The sequence below is a fragment of the Rattus rattus genome, chromosome X, assembly GCF_011064425.1.
Source record: "Rattus rattus isolate New Zealand chromosome X, Rrattus_CSIRO_v1, whole genome shotgun sequence".
Lineage (NCBI taxonomy): Eukaryota > Metazoa > Chordata > Mammalia > Rodentia > Muridae > Rattus > Rattus rattus.
In genome coordinates, this window is record NC_046172.1 from 116,135,522 (window position 1) to 116,158,226 (window position 22,705).

The following is a 22,705-nucleotide window of genomic DNA, read 5'->3' on the forward strand; positions in this document are numbered from 1 at the left end:
TGGTAGAGACCAAGGCAGAGAGGAGCGGATGTCTCCTCTGGCTGGAGGGGCTTTGCACATTCCCCTGCACAGAGGCCTTCCCCCAGGGGTAAACTGGAGCTGATCTGCTTTATCTCAAGGCGGTCTCAATCCTGAGCCCACCTTGAATCATTATGCTGAGCAATCTGCAAACAATGTAAGCTGGCTTCCCTCTCCAGGGTGCACTGTGGGGAATCGCAACCTGGAGTGAAGTTATCAATGCTCAAGTCCGAATGCCACACAGACATTGGACAACTTTAGGACAGGAACACTGACCTTCCGTGGGATTGCTTAAGGCATTAACCCAAAATTTGGATAAATATTTCAAGACTCTTGGCTGAGAAGGAGCCTGCCTAGCTCAATTAGGAAGTTGGAGACACCTGGTGCATTTGGGCGCCACAGGTTCGCTGTGCAGCTTGGGAGTTAGGAAAGTGGGCGGGAAAAGGGAGAGGGTGAACACACAGCCATCGCCTGAAAGGCATATATATAACTGGAGAGTTCAGGAATCGAAGATCCAAGTCTAAGAGACCTGCTCATCCTCTCGCTACCCCTTCCCTCGTGCTCCACACGGAGAGAGCAGGACTAACAGCCTCAGAATTCTCAGAAAGCCAAAGATTTCTTTTTTTAAGTGAGTAACGATTTTTTACTTCAATGGGGCAATGGGGACAGGGGTGTTTTGGGAACAAGCAACGTGCAATGAAGGAGAAGAGAGAAGGGAGAGGGGAAAGAAAGGAGACCGGGAAAGGGGATGAGTCCAGTTCCATGCTATGTAGCAGTATGTGCTTTGAAATGAGGTGTTCTTTATTTGCTAAGTCTGCTTCTAAGTGTGTACACACAAAAGAAAACGGTCCAGGCAGAACTGGTAATAATATGGCCTAGATACATGGTAGATTTATTTATTTATTTATTTATTTATTTATTTATTTATTTATTTATTTATTTATTTTGGGTTTTGGGGGTTTTGTGTGTGTGTGTGTGTACACACAAAAGAAAACGGTCCAGGCAGAACTGGTAATAATATGGCCTAGATACATGGTAGATTTATTTATTTATTTATTTATTTTGGGGTTTTGTTTTTGTTTTTTTTTTGTTTTTTTTTTTTTTGAGTAAGCAAGTGGGAGAGGAAGCAAGAGAGTAAATGAATACAAGACAGAACAATGAGGATTTTGTGTGGCCCTGAGGCTGTGAAACTTTAGGTGAAGTCGGGTTTTGAGTTCAGCATGTATTCCAAAGCTTACTGGTGGGTTATGATCTGTGGGTTCGCCCTTTGGTGAGTCTTCCGAGTTCTGTGGCACCTGTTTGATAGAGAATTTGTTAGTGTCCTTTCGTCAAGGTTATTGAGACTGCGTCTTATAGTGTTATACGGGCGGGGCTTGCTAGCCTGCCTTAATTTCCCGAGCACATGGAAGTGTGAACTTCCATGCTCGGCTTTAAGCAGCTGTCTAATAATAGACACCTCAGAGAGGTGTGGAGAAGTGCATGGCGGACCAATTGGGTCCAGTGTACTTTCCAACATAACCCATAGTCTTCTTTCTTTCCAGTAAAAATCTTTAAAGAGGAAAGTGCTCTAGAACATTTGTGTCTGATCGGTGCTTTGCGACTATTTATGTGACAGCTTAAACATTGGAAGTAGATTAGGAGAGGAAATATCGCGCGATAACTAACAATTCTAGTAAAGATTAAAGTAAGAGCTTGTCTACTACAGTGCAAGAGGCGGGAGTTGGGGGTGGGGGATGGTCTTGGAATGACATGGGTCTGGATTAACTAATATTTGTGTAAAAGAACAATGGGCCTCTGGAGGTCAAGGAACTAACAGTTGCTATTTGGAATAACATGGGCTAGCTAATTTAAGAAGGCTGACTGCAGACATAGGTGAGGGAGCCAATATATACTGAGTCTACTCCTATCAGATCCCTGGCCTCTTATAAAGCCATCAGTTGCTTAGTAAGAACGGATTTGTGGTCACATGTATACTGCTTTTACACAGGGATTAGAGCATTTGTCCTCAGGTGCTGGCTCGGACTATTAAGGTCACATAACCCAGTCTCCATCCAATGAACTCATTGCTATCTACTAAATGGCAGCTCAACCTCTAGTAACAAAAGAATTTTACTCCCGTGCTATGCACAGGTTCTCTTTCTGTCTTCTGGACAGTAGTTAGAGTGGCCATTTATGTCTTTCACAGAGCACTAGAGGAGTGGGAGATGTAAATATATCCTATGCTAGCAGTTAGGTATCTAAAACCAGAGCTTTATAAAGCAAAACCTGAGGTCTGGGCCCTAGGTTGCCTTGTTATTTCAAAGAGTTATTGTTTTCTGATTTATTACATTTTAAAGCATAGACATAAGTTCATGTAAAGCAGGAGTTCTTAACCTGGGGTCTGTTACTCTTGGATAGCATACAAGAAGCTCAATAAATTTCTCTGAAACTATGTGCAAAATTGTGGGTTTGTGGTTAGCTGTTCCTCCTAGGACAGGGTCCACAACTTTCCTCAAATTCCCAAAGGGTTCATATTCGAAAAGGTTAATAACCATTGTCTTAAAAGAAGTAGAAATGTAATTGTGTTTATGAATCAACTGCTATTTATTCAGAAGACAGCCTTGTTTCTCTCTATTGCAGGGGGTGCTTCACTTCCTTCTGCTATCCCTATAAGATAAATACCTGGGCAGGAACCCTGTTCCTCCCTTGTTCCTTTTGTTCAATGATAGCCATGCTTCCATTAGTAAAGGGACTGACTCCTTGGTCAGGGTTAGAAGGGGTTAGAACCCAGCCCTAGGAGTTCGATGATCCAGGCAGACTAGAATGAGCAATTAGATAAAAATATTGGAGTCCTTGGCTCTCAATACCAGATGTCCTTTCTAAGGGCAGACCGTTATTACAAAGACTGAACTTTGGAAGCACACAGCTGTGTGACCTGGGGCAAGTGATTTAATCTCTTGAAAGCTCCATTTCTTCATCTGACAGTTAGGGATAATAACAGGGTTGCTATGGAGTTAATAAGTGAGATAATGCTACAGGCAGGTGCCAATAGTATCCTTTTGACGTAAGCAAGTCACTAAGAAGCCCCAAAGGTTTTGCTCGGAGGGGATAGGTCCATCTGCGTGGAGTTAGCTTCCTGGTCTGGGAACATCCTCATGAGCATGGGAACAGAAACGGTTGGACCTTTGTTACGTTAGCAAAACTTGGAGTTTGGCCTGCTCCACCATTGTCCTCTACTCCAGTGGGAATGCTATTTGACCCCTGAACCCAGAAATTCTACCATGTGGGGACTTAGGCTGTGTTTATAGAAGACCAGAACAATTGGATCAGTCAAATCAGCTCAAAACCTCCTATCGGTGCTTTAGACCACAACAATACATGTCCAAAGGGCTTCCTGCCCTGCTGCTTACTGGATCCTCAAACCAAACAGTCATGTGAGGGAAACAGAGAAGCTGTGGGGAAGACACTTCCAAGGAAGTGAAAGATCTATATGTGAAACTTATAAAACGTTAATGTAAGACATAGAAGGCCTTCATAAATGCAAATCCCTCCCATGGGATAACATTTCAGTAACACCCAAGGGATATTCTGAGTAGATGCAATCTTCATCAATCCAGTAGCATTTTTTTAACAGAAATAGGAAAAATCTAAAACTTCTGTGGAATCAAAACATGCAAAAAGCCCATACAATCAAAAGAAAGGAAAGGGAGGTTGAGCCATCGTACTTTCTAATTTCAAAATATATGACAAAACCATAGTGACCAAAACAGTAGAGTATTGGCATAAAATCCCACATATGGAGAACAGTGAAAAGGATTAGACAGCCCAGAAATAAACCCAGGCATATGCAGTCAACTACTTGTTTTCTCTGGGTGCCAAGAAGATACAATGGAAAATGATAGCCCGTTCAGTAAATGATTCTGTGAAAAGTGGATAGCCACGTGCAAGAGAATCAAACGGGACCTTTACCTCAGCCTCACACACACACACACACACACACACACACACACACACACACACACACAATCAACTCAGAGTTGATAAGGACCGAAGTATAAGAATTTAAATCATCAAACAGAAAACTAGGTGGGCGAAGCTGCTTGATTTTAGCCTCCAAATAAGTTTTGGTTTTCACACCCACACTCATCTCCCTGGTTCTCACATGGCCTCTCTAACTCCCTTCCTTCTCCTTAGGACTGGGTGTCAGTGGTCAGATTGTGAAAGCCAAATGGAATGAGGAAACAGGTGGCTGATTTCTGGAACCTTTGCCTGGAGTCATGCAAATTTACTTCCCTGTAAAGAAGCAAGTCATTCAGGGCCTTAAGGTGCTCACCTGTCTGACTGATGTCCCCATTCAATGCAGGAGCCTTTTACTCTGCTTTAAGGAAACCAGGTGGAATAAACTGTGTCCCTGAAAAACAGAAGGAGAGTCTTAGATATTATTTATTGGTATTTTTTATCGAATTTGTAGTGGGGGCAGAGTGCATAGCACAGCCCACGTGTATAGGTCAGAGGACAACTAGCAAAAGCCAGTTCTTTCCTTCTACCATGTGAGCTCTGGGAATCAAGCCCAAGTTTTCAGGCGTGATGTCAAGTACCCCAACCCACTGAGCCATCTTACCAACCCAGGAGACTTTTTCAACTTTGCAAAAATAGTTCGTCCACAAAGGGTTCACCGAGAGCTTTTTGGTCTAGAAACCATCCTCACTGGCAGATGAGTCACTGCCTGTGTCTAGGAGGGGCCTTGCACACTAAGGGAACACTTCCCAGGTCAGTCTTTGTTTGGGGTTCTATTAGTGTCCCAGGTCTTGTGAAAAGCCACTTCCCAGCCTGCACAGGTTGTGAACCTGGCTTGAGAAATGGACAGTCCCTATGCCAGAAGGAAATGGGAGAATCAAGGTCTGCAGAAGAAGGTTGGTTCCCTGGCTTCTGCTAAGTGTTTCTTTTCTAGCGTGGACCATTTTCCTTAGAACTAGGAACAAGGTGGCTGGGTAGGTATGGAGATTCCTGTGGCACCCCTAAACAAGATTTCAACCTGCTTTCTGTGCTGGAGAGGCAGCTCCATGTCCAACTGAATCCCCTTGCACTCTGACTGCAGATTGCTAAGAGGAAGGCAGGACCCAAGGTGAGTTTGGAAGGGAAGCACACGCTTGGCCATTGAAGGTAACCCACAGAATCTAGACTCCACGTGGGAACTGCTTCTCTAGCTTGGGGGCATGACAGGGCAAAGGCGCCACAAATGTGTGCTGATTGCAAGCTTTTATTTGTACAAACGTTACAGGAATATAAAAATGACTTTGTTCCTTTGCTGGATGAATAGAGCTCTGTGGCTTCAGAGCTAACAGAGGCTAGGGTGGACAATGTATATTTCCTTGCATGTTTCTATATAGATATACCTCCTTATATACAAACGGCTGTGTTTAGGAGCCCTGGGCTAAAACCAAGATGTTTATTTTTTTTTCTTTCTATTGTTTCTTTGGGGTGTGTGTGTGTGTGTGTGTGTGTGTGTGTGTGTGTGTGTATGTGTATGTGTGTGTAGTGTGCACATGGGAGGGTATACATGTGGAGACCAGAGGTAGGTGTCAAATGTCTTTCCTCAGTCACCCCCGCCCCAGTTTATTTCCTGAGGAAGAACCTCTTGCTGAACCTGGAGCTCATCAGGAGATAGCTAGGAGTTAACTCTGGAGATGCCCTGCCGCCATACCTCCTAGTCACTGGGCTTATAGGTGGACTACCATAAGCTACCATAAGCTACCATAGCTTCTTGGTTTTTTTGGGTTTTTTTGTGTTTTTGTTTTTTGTTTTTCTGGAGCTGAGGACCGAGCCCAGGGCCTTGCACTTGTTAGGCAAGCGCTCTACCACTGAGCTAAATCCCCAACCCCAGCTTCTTGCTTTAATGTGAGTGGTGGAATCTGAACTTCTATCCTCATGCTTATGAAGCAAGGGATTTACCCATTGAGCCATCTCTGTAGCCCACATATGTAGCCTAGGCTGGCCTCAAATTCATGATCCTCTTCCCTCTACTTATTCAGCCTACCCTACTGATAGGTACCAGCACAACCCACTATATTTCCTTTTGTACTCTAACACATGGTCTCACTGTGTAACTCAGATTGGCCTTGAACACATGGCCCTCCTCTCCTACCTCAGCTTCCCAAGCGCTGTGTCTGCTACCATATCAAGCATGTCTTGAGTTTTGTAAACCAACAATCATATCATTACAAGTGTGTGTGTGTGTGTATGTGTGTGTGTGTGTGATTTCCATTTTATACATAAAGAAGCTAAAGTTAGTGGACATTTAGCATTTACTATCTTTTAAAGAAGATACTTCTACCATTCTTTAATTTGCTCCTTTGCTCCTTTTAAAAATGAATTGAGGCAAAATATGCTCCACTTTGCTTTAAATTATATTCGCTTATGTATCCATGTGTGCACATGCCCATGTATGGAGGCACATACGTGCCTGCGCACATGGAGGTCAAAGGACACTTTGTGGGACTTCCTTTTCTCCTTCCACTGTAAGGGTTCTGGGAAACATATAGCTGACGTGGTTGCCTTTGGCTTCCTTACCTTTGGAGCTTCAGGGCTAACAGAAGCTAGGGTGGACTGTGAGCATTTCCTTGTACGCAACTCAGGCTTTATCAAGACCCTTTACCCTCGGAGCCATCTCACCTGTTGTGCAGTTTCCTTCCTTTTAGGTGACGGTTTTCCTGAAACTAAGTATTATTCAAGAACCTGACTTCTATGGATGTATAAATAATTTGGCATAAAGGTAAAATAGTAAACATTGTTGAATGCTTAAGTGATGTCTGCCATCTCAAGGAAAATCATTTCATAGAAATTGTGACCTTGTGAGCCCAGGGTTACTGCAGTCATGTTGACTGACAAACTGAAGCTTACCACTCTTCTTCCGGCTGGCTCAACCTAGCATCCCAGCTAGCTCTGGATCCATGGAATCTGAAGAGATTACTGTGTTGCTCTATGCAAATGTTCTTGTCTTGATCCTGTGGCTAAGGAACAGGACCATGACAAAGGTGTCTGAAGTAAGCTGTTGTGTTGGCAAGGGTTCCTAGGGGAAGCTTGATGTTAGAGCATAAATATGGGACTGAGAAAAAGTCTTCTCCCTTAGCTTCTGAAAAGCTTCATGATGATATTAGAACCTTAGAAAAACCATGGCAGATGGGAGATTTTAGAAGGAACGAGCATCAAATACGAATAACCTGGGGTGGTGGAGATGGCTCAGTCACTGACATCCTTGCCACATAAACATGAGGAACTGAGGTTAGAGCTCTACCATCTATGTTTTTTTTTTAAAAAAAAAAATTAGTGTACACCTATAGTACCAGAACTGGAAAGGCAGAGACATGGAGACAGTAGGATCCCTGAAGCTTGCTGGCCAACCATTCAGAGAGAAAACCTGTCTTAAAAAACAAAATGGAACATGGTTGACAAGGAAGACATCCAACATCAACACCTGGTCTCCACATGCATGGAAATGCACTTACATATATGAGTATAAACATGTACTTGTATATGTATGCATACACACATGCAATACACATCAAAACATACACACATTACACACACACACACACACACACACACACACACACACACACACACACACACACATATATATCATCCTACCACATATGCAAAATCACAAGTATGAGAACAATCTACCATTTCTGTGTTAAAGAGGCAAAATATAGTAGACTGCCAACATTAATCTATTTCTCATAGCCAGCCACGGCAGTGTATTCCAAATCCATTTTGACACTCAGAATTGTAATCAGGCACCATCTTGAGAGAGGGCCTATTGTTTGAGACTAAACTACTCTGGGGACCTGAAATCAAGGAACAATCACAAATCAGGAAATCTAGGAAACACTGCCAAAGTATAACGTCTGGGTAGGAAATAGCCCAGAGTGGGTAGTCATAGAGATGGAGAGGGCTGGGTGTAAACACACCGAGTTGTTTAGGCAGTATGGATGCCTAGGCTTTTGGAAATCAAGAAATTTGGTAGCTCTGGCCTCTAGGGTGACACACAAATGCCATCACCTAATAATACCTGAACAATCTGGGAACTCTGAGCCCATGGCAGGTAGACTGACCTCTAGAACTGCTTTCCCTGCTATGGATTGTTTGAAAGCTCTCCAGCCATTCCCACCTATAAGCTGGTTTCCAGGCAGAAAGGCTCGGAAATCTCTGTGAGCTGTGGGCAGCAGACTGGGTTCCCGAAAATCTCCATATGTAAAACCCAGTGCTTTGTTGGTTTCCCTGATTCTCTGACATGGGTAAAGGATTGTCCCCTGTGGCTGGGGTATTGGTCTCCAGAACAAGTGGAAGCCTGTACAAAGCCCACATGCTACAGAGCTCCTTGATGCCACCAGTGGTCCCACATACACAAAGAAGTAAAGTTTCTAAAGGAATGCTGGTACTAAGGGTCTGGGGGATGCAGATCAATTGGTGGTACACTTGCCTAACATGCATAAGTCCTAAGTTCCACCTAACAACCACAGAACCTGGCGTGGTGTCCCGCTTTTGTAATATCTGCACTGAGGTAGAAGCAGGAGGGTCAGAAGTGCAAGGTCATTGTCAGCTATATAGAAGGTTCAAAGCTAGTCTGGGCTACAAGAAACCCTGTCTCAAAAATAAAATAAATAAAATAAAATACAGCACACTGATAGTGACCTAGCCCATGGTAGCCACCTCCTACACACTGGGAACAGAGAACTCTAATAGAATTCAGCTATGCCTTTCACACCCTATCCCTGTCCTGTTCTTTTCGTAAAAAGCAGAAAAAGCCTCCAACCCTTTTTTGTCTTCTCTGTCTTGTTTTCACTCATTACTATTTTAGTGGGGTTTATTTTACTTTATTTAAAATCTTTTATGTTCATTCTTTTTATTTTTTATTAGTTATATTTCTTTATATACATTTCAAATGCTATTCCCTTTCCTGGTTTCCCTGTCCATAAGCCCCATTCCTCCCTCCCCCAATATGGGTATTTCCCCATCCACCCCCCCCTGCTGCCTCCCCATATTCCCCTGCACTGGGGGTCCAACCTTGGCAGGACCAAAGGCTTCCCCTTCCACTGGTGCCCCAACAAGGCTATTCTCTGCTACATATGCATTTGGAGCCCTGGGTCAGTCCATGTATAGTCTTTGGGTAGTGGTTTAGTCCCTGGAAACTCTGGTTGGTTGGCATTGTTGTTTTTATGGGGTTGCAAGCCCCTTCAGCTCTTTCAATCCTTCCTCTAATCCCCCCCCAAGGGGGTCCTTTTCTCAGTTCAGTGGTTTGCTGCTAGCATTGACCTCTGTATTGGACATGCACTGGATGTGTCTCTCAGGAGAGATCTATATCCAGTCCCTTTCAGCATGCATTTTTTAGCTTCATCAATCTTATCTAGTTTTGGGGGCTGTATATATATGAGCCACATGTGGGACAGGCTCTGAATGGCCGTTTCTTCAGTCTCTGCTCTAAACTTTACTTCCATATCCCCTCCTATGGATATTTTTCCCCTTTTAAGAAGTGGGAGCATCTGCACTTAAAGGAATACTATGTACAGAAAGAGGAGGAGGAGGAGGAGACATTATCAGGAGACTATCAATATCACTAGGAGGATGAATACATACTAAGGAAGGCCAGTCTTTGTGAGTTTAAGTCCAGTTTGATCTACATAGTGAGTTCCAGATTAGCTAGACCTACACAATAAGACCCAGTCAAAAAGTTGGATAAATAACTGAGAATTAGGAAAGAATCAAGCATTCCTAATGCAATGAACTCCATCCTCTTAGTGAGTGGGAGTTAGTACTTACCTTTCAGTAATAAACTCTAAAAGTAATCAGCTCTAACCCACCAATTAAGAGAAGCAAACTGGTTGAATCAGACTGAAAGAAGATTAACTGTTTAGAAAAGTCCACCTCCCTGGAAAAGATCCGCAGAGACTAGGAATAAAAGGATAGAAGTCGATATGCAAATGAAAGGCCAAATAGAGCAGGACTAATGATACTCACAGCCATTAAAGTAGACTTCAAGCCAAAAATTAGTCAGAAGAGATAAGTAAGATTGCTACATATTATTAAAGAGGATAATTTATCAAGAAGATAGAACTATGTTGAATATCTATTTACTCAATATTGGTGTACTCGTAAGGCAAGTGTTAATGGGCATAAAAGAACAGAGATCTAGATTGGAAATAAATGATAATGGGTGACCTTAGTACCCTACTCTCACAAATAGATCATTCAGACAAAAGTTTACAAAGAAATTTCAGAGTTAAAATATACTAGATCAAAAGGGCTTCCAATGTATCTACAGAATATGTCACCCAACAACTGTGGAATGCATGTTCCTCTCAGTGACACATGGAACTTTCTCCAAAATAGATCACATTATAGGCCATAAAAGAAGTCTTTACAAATAAAAAAAAATGAGTTTCCTCTATTTGTATTCTATCACAATGGAAATCAAATTTTAGATAAATAGTAAGAAGAGAAGGATTGGAGAGATGGCTCCATTTGTAATGAAATGCTTGTCCTGTATGCATGAGGACCTGAGTTCAAATCTTCAGTGCCCACATAAAAGCCAGCAGCAGCAGTGTGGACCTAATATCCCAGTGCTAGGGGGGTGGAGATAGAAGATTCCTGAAGCTCTCTATCCAGCCTGGCCTAAGCTATAAATTCCAGGTTCCATGAGACACCCCGTGTCAAAGAATAAAGGGGGAACAATTTAGGAAGACCTCGAGCATCAATATCTGACCTCTCTATATATATGCACACACACACACACACACACACACACACACACACACACACACACACAAATGAGCACATACGAATTATCCAAACAAATAGGGATTGAGCAATATACTTTGTAGTGTATAGGCATTGTACAACATAATGTATTTTGTTATGACTTTTATGTGTATGCTGTATGTGTATGTGTATGTGTAGGTAGAAGGTCATTCAGTGCAAATGCATGCATGTATATGTACACAGAGGCCAGAAGTCAGTTGTGTCTTCCTCCTCACTCTCCTACTTAATTTTTTGAGACAGGGTCTTTCCCTTCATCTGGAGCTCACCAATTTGGCTAGACTGGCTGGCCAACAAGCTTCAGCAACCTTCTGAGACTCCAGCCCAGCCAAGCTCTGGGGTTACAGACACACCGGCATGCCTACATTTTATGTAGGTAGGTGTTAGGGATTTGAGCTCAGGTCCACATGCCTGTGCAGCAAAGGCTTAACCAACTGAACCATCTCCTCAGTCCACTCTGACGTATTTTTCGTAGATGTAGCTTATGAGAGAAAACATAGGATACTTTCTTTCTATGGCTAATTTTGCTTAACAGGACGATCTCCAATTCTATCCATTTTCCTGTAAATGACACAATTTTATTCTTTATGACCGACTAAAGCTACATAATGTACATTCCCATGACCTATTGATAAATATCTAAGCTGGTTCAGTCACTTGACTGTTGTGACTAAGTGCTGCAATGGACATGGGTGGGTCTGTAGGATGCTGAATGGCATTCCTTCCTCTGGGTATCCGAGAGTGCTATATAGCTGGATCATATAAATTCCTAATAGTGGAGTTGCTCAGTCATATGGGAATTCTGATGCCTACTGGGCATCCCAGAGTTTGGAACCACTTTGGTTGTTGAGAAGCAGACCTCAACAACCCAAATCCAATTTGGGTTCCCCTGGCTTCTCAAATCCCAGGCACAGTACATCACCGAGCATCACAGCATTGCTGCGCTTGGGGCTGTGGCCCAGGTGTTACCTAGGCTGCATTCTCATCTAGAGCTTGGGGTCCCATCTAGAGCCAGCCTGATTCCATCTCGTAGTGCAGCTGAGTTCCTTGCTGCAGTGCCACTAAGGCTGTCAACTCCTAAGGCTGTGTTTTCTTCTTCGTGGCCTGGCTGCTTCCTCAGAGCCATCAGAAAAAATGCTCTCCCTCCGGAAAGACCCCCAGTCTTACTTTTAATGTCTTTTTCACCCAATTAATGGCCCACCTAGTAGCAAGTCTCTTTTGTAACTTCAACCTCAATTGGTAGGACACCTTTATTGTATCTTGAAATTTTCTTTCTATATATTATAATAAGTTCTCTGGTCAGATTCATGAGAATACGAATATATCCTCTCAAACATGAAAATTGAAGTGAATTATTCAGTACTTGCCCACCACTCTAGTTAGAAGGAGGACAAAATATCCAAACTGTAGTAAAACACCATTTCATGTTAGCCAGCTCAGGGGTAAACTTGAACCTTCCCAATTTTGAGATTAGTGTTTTTTGTCATAGCCCTAAATCACCAATAAAACTGATTGTCCCTCATCCAACTCCACACAGCTTAAGACCAAGTAGCTAACATGCACAAGTCTGTGGGATCCATCCCCAGCACTGCATAAAACTGGGTGTGGTTATACATGCCTGCAGTCCCACACTCAGGAGGGAGGTGGATGCAGGAGGGTCAGAAGTACAAAGGACATCCTTGGGGATGTAGTGAGTTTCAGACCAGCGTGGGTATTTAGAGATCTTTTAAAAATAAATAAACCAACAAATAAACAAATAAATAAAAGGGGCTCCATGCCCTAGTGCTCCCAGTGCCTCCAGAGTCCTAATGCCTAACATAGTCAACATTTGCTGGAAGAATACAGATGGCAATGCTACTCAGCTCCTGGAAGAGATCGTCTTGGCCCCGGTCTTCTTGTCACATTCCTACAGGAGTTTGAGACACCTCTTCCCTCCTAGAAGTTACCTCCTTTTTGTTGTGGTTTTTTGATGTTTTGTTTTGTTTTGTTTTGTTTTGTTTTGTTTTGTTTTGTTTTGGAGAACAGAGCTGAGTTTGACCTCCAAGTTCGACTCTTAAGCCTCCTCCCTCCAGCATCCAAAGCATAGGATGCCAGGCAGACAGCACCGCGCCTGGTTTTTGTATGCTAGGTAATCAGTCTATTGGCTGAATCAATGAATTGGCAAGTCACAGAAACAAACATGTACTGACTGACCCAGGTGTCTTGATTGTGCTTCTGAGGAGAATGACCATCATTCCCTTGGGTCGATGTCCTGGTCTCTTGCCCTTTGTTTTTCTCTAGTGTAGAACAGAGAGATGACTAGATGACTACGTGTTTCTTGTCAAAGCTGGATGTATGAACATCTCTGGGCAGTTACTGGCCATGATCCCCTTTGGAGCCTGTCACTGCTGTTGATTTTGAGAATCCCAGTGTGGGAACAAATGTTGTCATTGTCACAGCTCAACTACAGGGACCTCTCCTTCCTTAAGCTGGCAGCTGAAGCTAAGTGTTTGAGCTCCCTGGGCCAGCTGTTCTGAAGCAAATGCCAGGCAGAGGTAAGGCAGGCCTCAGAACTGGGCCACGAGCCAAGCATGAGAGGGGGTATTGATAGAAAAATTGTTTTCTCAGGAGGTTTGAAAATATACATTATTTCCTCAAAGGGTAGACAAAACTAACTAACTCCCTTTATCCTAGAGAAGATTCTAGAGCTAGAATTGAATTTGAGCACTTCCCCAAGGAAACCTTCACTTAGGAGCCTGAATGATAGCCACGCCCTTTGAAGTGAGCTTCAAGCTCATAAAGGGCCATGTTGTTTCCCACTGAGAAAAAATGAGAGCAGGCATAATGGTGTCCTTATTGGTAAACCTCAGAGCATGTGTGACGAGGGGTAAGTGAGCCTACAGGCTCTGACTGTGTGACAAGGGGCTAGTGAGCCCACTGGCTCTGACAACAGGGGAGGGGTGCTTAGCAGAAGGCCATGTTTCCAGCCTGGTGCTGAGCCCCATGGAAAGTCTTCCTGAGGTAGACAGTGTGGTCAAAATCGACAGGCAATTTCAACTCTTCTAGGAATGCTAAAACAGAACAAGATACCTCTTATTAAAATTGGAAATATGTCTGATCGACAGTTTCCAGCTGGGGCCCAGGGAGGTAGCATAGCTAGTAAAGGAACTTAGTTACCTTCAAGCCTGACCATCTGAATTTGATCCCTGGGACCCACATGGTGGGAAGAGAGAACAAACTCCCACAAGTTGTCCTCTTACCGCTACAACATGGCCCTTTATGAGCTTGAAGCTCACTTCAAAGGGCATGGCTATCATTCAGGCTCCTAAGTGAAGGCACAAAAACTTAAGCAAATATGAAAGGAAGGAAGGAAGGAAGAAAGGAAGTAAGTTTCCAACCTGATGGATTTCACTGAAACATTGCTTGGGTTTAGAGGTTGTGGAGATTAAAGGCTGATGAGGAAAAACAGACAAACCCATTGTTTTAAATTGCAAAGAGAATGGTGCTGTTTGTGAGAGGAGAGATCCCTATCACACAGCAGGCCAGGAGTAGCTGCTAAAGACATTTATCAGACAGTTACTAAGGACCAGAGCCCCCAGATTAGACCTGAGCAGAGCCTTGATGGACGTCAGGATTCCTATAACATTACCTCATTCATGCTATGTCAGGGACCACTTCCAAAATTCTGACTCATCTCCCAGGCGAAGGGAGCCGTGTCGGCATGTGAATCCCCCCCCTGGTGTTATCCCAGGACATTTTTTTTTTTTGTTTGTCAGACTTGATGCTAACCAGTGATTCCATTAGGTCTGGGCGAAGCTGTTAGTACAATGGCCAGAGCCCTGAGCTCCAGCCCTGTCTGTTAGCAATCTGCTGTCCTTTCATGTGTACCTCTTATCCAGTCTCTGTTGTTTTCCTGGGTGGCTAAAAAGTAATAGTTTAACTGGGTGATTTAGTCCCTTCCAGCTCGAAAATCTAAGACTTCTTAGCTTTAAATACAACATAGAATAATGGCTGTGAAAAGGGTCAAATCTTGGGATTTTTCACTAGCTCTCCACCCCACTACTCCTCTTCCTCCTCCTTGGAGACACTCATGTTTATCAGACCCTATTTTCAGCGTCTCTGTGGTTGCTATATAATCTCTAAGCAATGTTTAGACTCCTGCTTCCTGACTTATCCTTTGTAGCCCTTATCAACTGACTCTCTGATATAAAAGCTGAGGACTTCACTTACTTAGCTTTACTATCATCTGCCCCTTTCTGTTACTTCTCCTTATTTGGTCAAATTTTTGGGTGGGTTTCTTTTTCTTTTTCTCTCTTTTTTTTTTTTGGTTTGTATTTTTGTTTTCCAGTTTATAAAGTAGCATACAGTTTTACTTTTTTGGTATACAGTCTGAGTTTAGGCAAATATAAAGTCATCTGACCGCCACCCAAGAGCATCCCGCTGAGTAGTCCCGTGGCCGAAATGATTATCTGCCAATGTCTATCTGTATAATAAACTGCCCCTCCTCTCTGAGTGGCCTTCCAGCCACTGAAAAGTGTCATGTCACTTCAGCTTTGCCTTTTACGGAATGCTGAACAAAGGGAATCACACAGCATGAAGTGACCTTTGGTCACTGTGTTCTTTCACCTATGATTTTGAGTCATTGATAACTGTCCTGATGTTGGTGTATATTATATGGTCCACTTTTTTTGTGTGTTACTGAGTGGTAGTCCATTGCTACTATGGATGTTCCAGAATTCAACTGTCAACTAGGTGAAGCACAGTCGAGCGGCCTCCACTTTGACAGTATTGTTTCAGTCATTCCATTGGTTACCGTTTTGTTTGAAATCATGCACTTCAGCCTTTATTTCTTAGCCAGTTGCCACTATATATGAATTGGGTCTGCCTTTTCAACATAGTAATGCTGTTTCCAGATTTCCAAAGATGGCAACCTCACTTGGTTTAGACGTCCTTGTAGACAGATTTGAGCGCGCAATCTGTCACAGGGTAAGAAGGCTTGCTTAGATGCTACCCCGCAGTCCTATTCAGGTCAACGGGCATTCTGAATGCCTCCCGTAGCACAGGGGCCTTCTCTGCGAAGATAGACATGTACTTTCTGTTCTGACCATTGCTAACGCAGGCAGGAATTTTGGGGAAAAAGACCTTTCTTCATGTGGATTTCAGCTTTTGTCTGTCATGCTTTTTCTTTTCCAGCTGCCTTCAGCAGTGAGCACAAAGCCACATTTCAAAGGAGACTGACAAATTGTCCCCAGCTGCCAGAAGGAGGTTAGTTTTCTGTGTGTTCTGTGTCCCCTTCTCCAATAACCAACAGGTTAACTTTGTAAAGGGAATTGACAAAAGCAGAAATGGTCCTTTCACCCATGCGCGTTTTTGCGAAAGATGTGAATGTGTAAGATTCCTCTCCCATCCCATTCTGCTTTATGCCAGGAAGTATGGTAAATAATTCCAAGTCAAGTTCTGTGTTTTGCAAGAGTCCTGTTAATGCATTCTTTTTTTTTTTTTTTTTTTTTTGGTGCTCATGGGATCTAAATTATTTTAATTAGCTACATTGGTGTCTTCCTCCAATGAGTAACTATTTAAAGGCTAAGTAGTGTCAGCTCTAGCCATGGAGAATTATGTGTTGTTATTTTCCACTTGCATTTTTAATCATCTTCATATGTGTCTTATCTGGCATTTACTTGGCATAACTAGAGAGTCTAATTACCCGGCATATAGCAGGTGCTTCTGCTTAGAAACAGCTTAGAAAGTCTGGAAAGGTTGAGACACAACATGCTCGAGGGGCTTATTAAATGCCTTTGAGTTGAAATACATAGTGCCTGAATACATGCTGGTGAAAGGTTCCGTGTTAATGCAGAAACTTAGGCATTCTTTAGCACCCATAGGAACACAAATCGGTATAACTCACACACAAAGGGCAGCTGCGAAATGTGTCAAAGCATTAACAGTGTTCATCTCCTCTACCCCCTGAGAGGCTTTTTCTAAAAAATTCATCTTTTCAAAGGAGCAACCATTATGTGTTGATCACAATAAAAATGTAGGTGTTTAAGGAGAGGGGAATGCCAATTACCTGATTAAATCATTATACATCATATACATTTATCAAATTATAACACTGTACCTATAAATATATATAATCAAGGTATTAATTAATAAAAATAAGTATTTGAAATGTAATAGATATATCAAACTACAAAGAAATTATAGCATCATTTAAAAAATTTCAGAAGAGAAAATTTCTGAAATTGTCTATGTAAAATATATTTATATTTGTGAAATGCCACATAGTTATATAGTGTGAAATGCTGTATCATTATTCTCAATCATATTTAGAAGGATGCTTAATAGCATGGGGAAATGCTCACAGACCAAATTAAGTGAAGGGGGAGAAGATATACAAATGAACATATGGCGTGATACTGTGTGTGTGTGTGTGTGTGTGTGTGTGTGTGTGTGTGTGTGTGTGTGTGTGTAGAAGACTAGAAGGAAATAAATATAAACTTTAACAGGAGCTAATTCTGTGTTGTAGGATTATGAATTATTTTCATTTCCTTAATTTTATAATGAGCTTGTCCTGCTTTAAAATCTTTAAAAGAAATTGACTGGAAAAAATAAAAAATTGATGATAGATAAAATTCTAGTAATATAATACAGATTCATCCCACTGACCAAAACTGGAAAGGAAAACCCCTTTGGATGCTATGTGGAGAGCCACGGTAATATTTGGTTTCCACAAAGACAAAATAAAACCCCGAAGTACTAGAAGTGTGTGATTGCCATTGAAAGGACATTTGTTCACTTCTCATTTTTTAGCAAATTCTCATCCTTCCCTCATTCCGCTCCCTCCCATTTCTCTACTGTCCAGATCTGTAGAACAAATGCTAGAGAAACTGGACATAAATAAAACCCAAAGGCTTTAACATACCACAAAGCCCAACTTCCTGTGTCCTTTTTTTTTTTTTTTTGATTCCTGTGTTCTAATGTCATATGCCCACTGTACTCCAGAGAGTAGAAGAGAGCTCAAAAGACAGAAACACTTAAGAAGTCTGGAAGTATTGAGACCTAGCATACACAGCTCTCCCACCCTGACTTTATTGGTTTGCTATGATATAAACTGAACTTTGTTGGTGGGGGTGTAGGGTAGGTAATAAGAAGCTAGCCACTAAAGGCAGGTATCTTAAGAAATCACAGAATCCTAGATCTTTAAAGCATAAAGGAAAATATTTCAAGAATAAGATTCTTTCCAAACACCTATGACAAAATAAATGTTAGTTCAAAGAAATATCATTTAATCAAAGCACCCATTTTACAGATGAGGAACTCAAAACACAGGGGAAAGTTTTAAATTACTTTATATCTCACAGTTTCCTAGTTACAAAGTTGGGGCTAGGGTCTACATCTTCTGGAGACTCTTAGATTAAAAAATTTTTTTCTAGTTAGGTGTTTTTCCTCAACTATAAATATTCCAAATACTTACCATACACATGCATGGATGTTTCTGTAGGAAAATGGACAGAATCTGTTAAACCCCGGCCAGGGTAAAGGGGGGTGTTGAAAGTTTGGATGTTTTACCATCAGCTCAAGACTGTCAGATACAAAATCACATTCATTTTGTTTCCTTGTCACCAAGAATCTGAGTCAGCATGAATTTGGCTTTTGTTCTCTTTCAAGTACCCCACCCACCCCCGTCCCCTTCACCTTGGCCAGGGTTTAACAGATTCTGTCCATTTTCCTTTAAAAACATCTCTGTGCCTTACTATACTGATAACTTAATACTCCCAAGGGCTGGGGTAAAGCCCAGTTGTAAACTACTTGTAGGACAAGAGTGAGGGCCTGAGTTCAGTCCCAAGAGCCCGTGGAAAACAGCTGGATATCATAGTGTACTTCTGTAATTCTAGCAGTGAGAAGGCGGAGACAGACAGGTCCCTGGCTAGCTACCCTAGGCTAATCTACCAGTCCTAGATCTCAGTGAGACAAACCTGTCCAAAACCAAAAACAAATAAAGCCCTTGTGATGTAATCATTACAACTTAGCTCAGAAATTGTCATTTAGGAACAATTTGCATTTATTGAGCAACATTCATTCATACAAGCACCCATTGAGTACCTATTATTTGCCAGCCTCTGGGATGGACAATTCATTTTTGTTGTCTTCTCAACTACATCCCTGAGAGTTGCAGCCATGTATTTCTCCATAGCCTCTTAAACACCCATTGCAATTCTAAGCAACTCTAGAGACCTTTTAGTTCTTGAGCAGTATAGACTCAAGCAATCTGTCACCAGTTCAGCAGGTAGAGAACTCTATGAATGCTGTCATCTATAGTTCTGTCCCTACTTGTCAAAGTAACATGAGTATAAACCACTTGCTCAACAAAGGTAAAGTATTATCCTGTGACTTCTAAACACCATTATCTTCAAGCAATCAAATTTCATAACTACCTGAAAAGGTGAGATCTTGAAAGTCAAAGGGGCTTTACCACCAGAAAGTTTGAATACTTTTCCTCATTCCTCTAAGTAGAACTTAAAATCCTGAAAAATAATTATATAGAAGACAAATAGACATCTCAGGAATGATTGGAATGCCGAACTGACTGTCCTATAACAATGTACAATTATTACATATGAGTTTCAAAACCCATAATAATGAAGGAAGAGAGGACCGAGTACAGTGCTTGCTTGCTATGAAGTGGGCCTTGGGTTTGATCCAAGGTATTGGAGAGAGAGGGAGGGAGGGAATAGAGGGAAACAGAATAAAGTGGATGGAATCAGTTGGCACTTTTACATATCGTCAGTACTCAAGACAGCCTGGTGTTGGCAGAGGGACAAACACATAAACCAACAGAACAGCAAAACCCAGAAGGAGCTCCACATAAATATGCCTACTAATTTCTTTTAAAGATACAAAACAGCTCAATGGGAAAGGAGTCTTTTAAAAGATGCAGTTATTTAATGGGATGGCACTTATGTAGAGTGTGGCACACGCCTTTAATCCCAGCACTTGGGAGGCAGAGGTAGGCAGATCTCTGAGTTCTAGATCAGCCTAGTCTATAGAATGAGTTCAGGACAGTCTGAGCTATACAGAGAAACCCTGTCTCAAAAATCAACCCCCTCTCTACTCACCCCCTTAAAGCACCAAGAATGTGTTCTATACAGGGTTTGGAGAGATGGTTCAGTGGTTAAGAGCACTGTGTGCTCTTTCTAGAGGACTCAAGTTCAATTTCCACCATCCCCATGGCAGATTAAAGCTGTCTCTAACTCCTGTTCCAGGAGATCTGACTTCTTTACACATGTAGGCAAAAGACAAATGTACATAAAATAAAAATAAATTATTTTTAAAAATACAAAAGATTCCAGGAGAGAGTACCTGTAAGGTAAAGTCAGGGGAATTGTGTAACGGAGACCAGTTCTGAGCTGTTTAGCAAGACCCTGTCTCACAAAATCATTTTTTAAAAAAATGAAAGGTCCATGTTAAAAGACTTTTAAGACCAACTACAGAATTAGAGGAAATATTTGTAGTGATGTGGAATCAGTGGGGGTGGGGAATCCAGTTAGAAAATGGACAAAGGAGATGAAGTTAAGTCGTTAGGTTTCAGCAAAGAGGCAATTGGGATGGTGACTCTGTGAAAAGACAGCGCCATTAGGGAACTACAAATCAAGACCACAGTGGAACATGCACACCTATGAGAGAAGCTGGAATCAAAACCAGTGACAGTACCAAAGGGCAAGGAGAATGCAGAGAAACTGGGTCTCTCGCACGTTGCTGTGGGAATGAGAAATGCTACAAAAACACTCTGCAAAACAGTTTGGCAGTTTCTTACAAAACTAAACATGCAATTACCATAGGACCTAGTAATCCCGCTCCTGGGCATTTATCCCAGAGAAATGAAACTATATCCACATTAAATCTCATACATGAATGTTTATAGAAGCTTTATTTGTAATAGCAAAAAAAAAATTTAAACACCCCAAATGTCCTTTGATAGGTGACTAGTTAAACAAACCGTAGCACAATTAAAAGAAAGAATGAACAACAACTTGGAGCGGCCTCCAGGGTATGCTCTGGCCTGGCAAAATTGTACAAAAAGTTCTTCACGTTTGCCTCCCCCAGCACAGGAACTCGCTATTCAGTCCTTTTTCTGACTCAAAAGACCATTTGTCAAAAAGAAGCAGTCCAGGTGAATTCAATTTTGTGGCAATAGATTCCAAGTGAGCATCTGTAAGGCAATAATTTTTAAATGTTATCATTTATCCCACATCGACAAGACACACACAATTCCAAGATGACAGAGTTTTTGTGCAGTGCAATTCCTGCCCCTCGACTCGTTTTCAAAGACAAAAGATAAAGGCTTCACTGAACTGTGCTCAGATGAGGGGAATGGGTGATTTGGGCTGATAGCAGAGGCAAAGGAGTCGTAGGGGGTAGAGAAAGATAAAGGAAAAAGGAAAAATGAGGAGAGGAGTGAGCCCCACTGTAGCTGCTTGGACTATCCAACTGATGTGTATTTGCTAGCTTCTCCATCTGCAGCCCCCAACTCTGACTCTGGCAACTGTTGTCTCTCCCTGAGGATTCCTGTTTTTCATCCTGATAACACTTGAATCATACCTTCCAGTATTTATTGGATCTGCAATTACAAAAGTGTGTGATGAATTATATTCAATGTTCAATAAGGATGTGTGTGATCTACTTAATGTCTGTTTCTCACTTGGGACTGGAAATCCCATGAGTGTTGGGGCTTTTTAGTCCCCTTTGTATAATCCCAGCATTCAACGCAAGGAAGAAACTTGGCACGTGGAGGCCAGGAGTGGGGTTAGCAAGATCCTAACTCAATTAAACAGTTACTTGAAGGAGGATGAACTTTAACTTGTAGTTGTTTTCTCTCGTAGAGTAGGGAAACATTGGCTACCCCACTTATCACAGTGGATAAGACTGTAGATATGGGGATATCCTGGGATAAAAAGTTGCTCAGCTTTTTCTACAGGGTTAATGATAATAAAGCCATTCCTTCCTGTCTTTGGAGTCTTAACACCCATTGTTCATTCCTTGAGATACAAAATCCCAAGCTCAGAATGTGCTTCGTAGAACAATGTGCACATCCCCATGTACATGTCTATTACTGAGAAATGGGGTTTCCTTGCCACCTACCCAGGATCCCTTCAAATTGCCCAGGAGAGCCCATGATGGGGTAGCAACAATGTCTACCTCTGAACATTGCACAGATTAAATGAGACAAGGCTCATAAACCTATCTGTATTGTACTTGGGTTTCATAATTGTCAACCAAGCAAATGAGAAGGAGGGCATGAGACATGAAAACCTTGGGTTCCTCTGAAAAAACAGGGCTTTCACAGCCCAACCCAAGGGCTGCTTTGTGGCCCCTCAGGTTTAACAGCTGGGGCCTTATTTCCTCACTCATAGGTGTGCTGACCTGCCCACCTATGAGGGAAGTCATTCTCAGTGCAATTACTGACAGGCTTTCAGGAAGAGCCTTCCACCCCCCCCTCCACCCCCGCCCCACACACCCATACACCCACACACAAAATGGAGCCTGCCCTTATATTTGCTCACAACAAATTTTAAAATATAGAAGATGATGAGCTTGTTTACTAAATAAATACGTGTGTTTGGATCCATTTGTCATCTCCTTGCCTTTTCCTCCTCCCGTGGCTGAGGGCTTCAAAAGTGCAATGGACTGTGGGATAGGAAAATGCGAGTTATTGGTCTTCTTGGACTCACAAATTATTTACAGAGCACAGGATTTACAGTCAGGAAGGATTTGTTTTCACAGAATCGGGCAAATCCTAGATGCTCTCTATGTATACAAACCGCCTTCTCAACAGTTATGAAAGAACATTTTAAACTTTAAATGAGAGCCCTGTTCTGGGACATTCTCAGCACTGAATTCCAATCAAAGCATCTCA

At 42.1% G+C, this 22,705-nt stretch overlaps 1 protein-coding gene across 1 annotated transcript in view; it reads left to right on the forward strand.

Annotated features, from left to right (window-relative positions):
* The first annotated feature begins 256 nt into the window (after nucleotides 1–256).
* The window catches only part of Plac1 (placenta enriched 1), a 41,042-nt gene continuing 18,593 nt past the window's right edge, over nucleotides 257–22,705 (forward strand). Inside the window, exons 1-2 of the mRNA XM_032890402.1 lie at nucleotides 257–646; nucleotides 15,985–16,056. The gene's annotated coding sequence lies outside the window, so the exon portion shown is untranslated. The remainder of the gene's footprint in view (nucleotides 647–15,984; nucleotides 16,057–22,705) is intronic.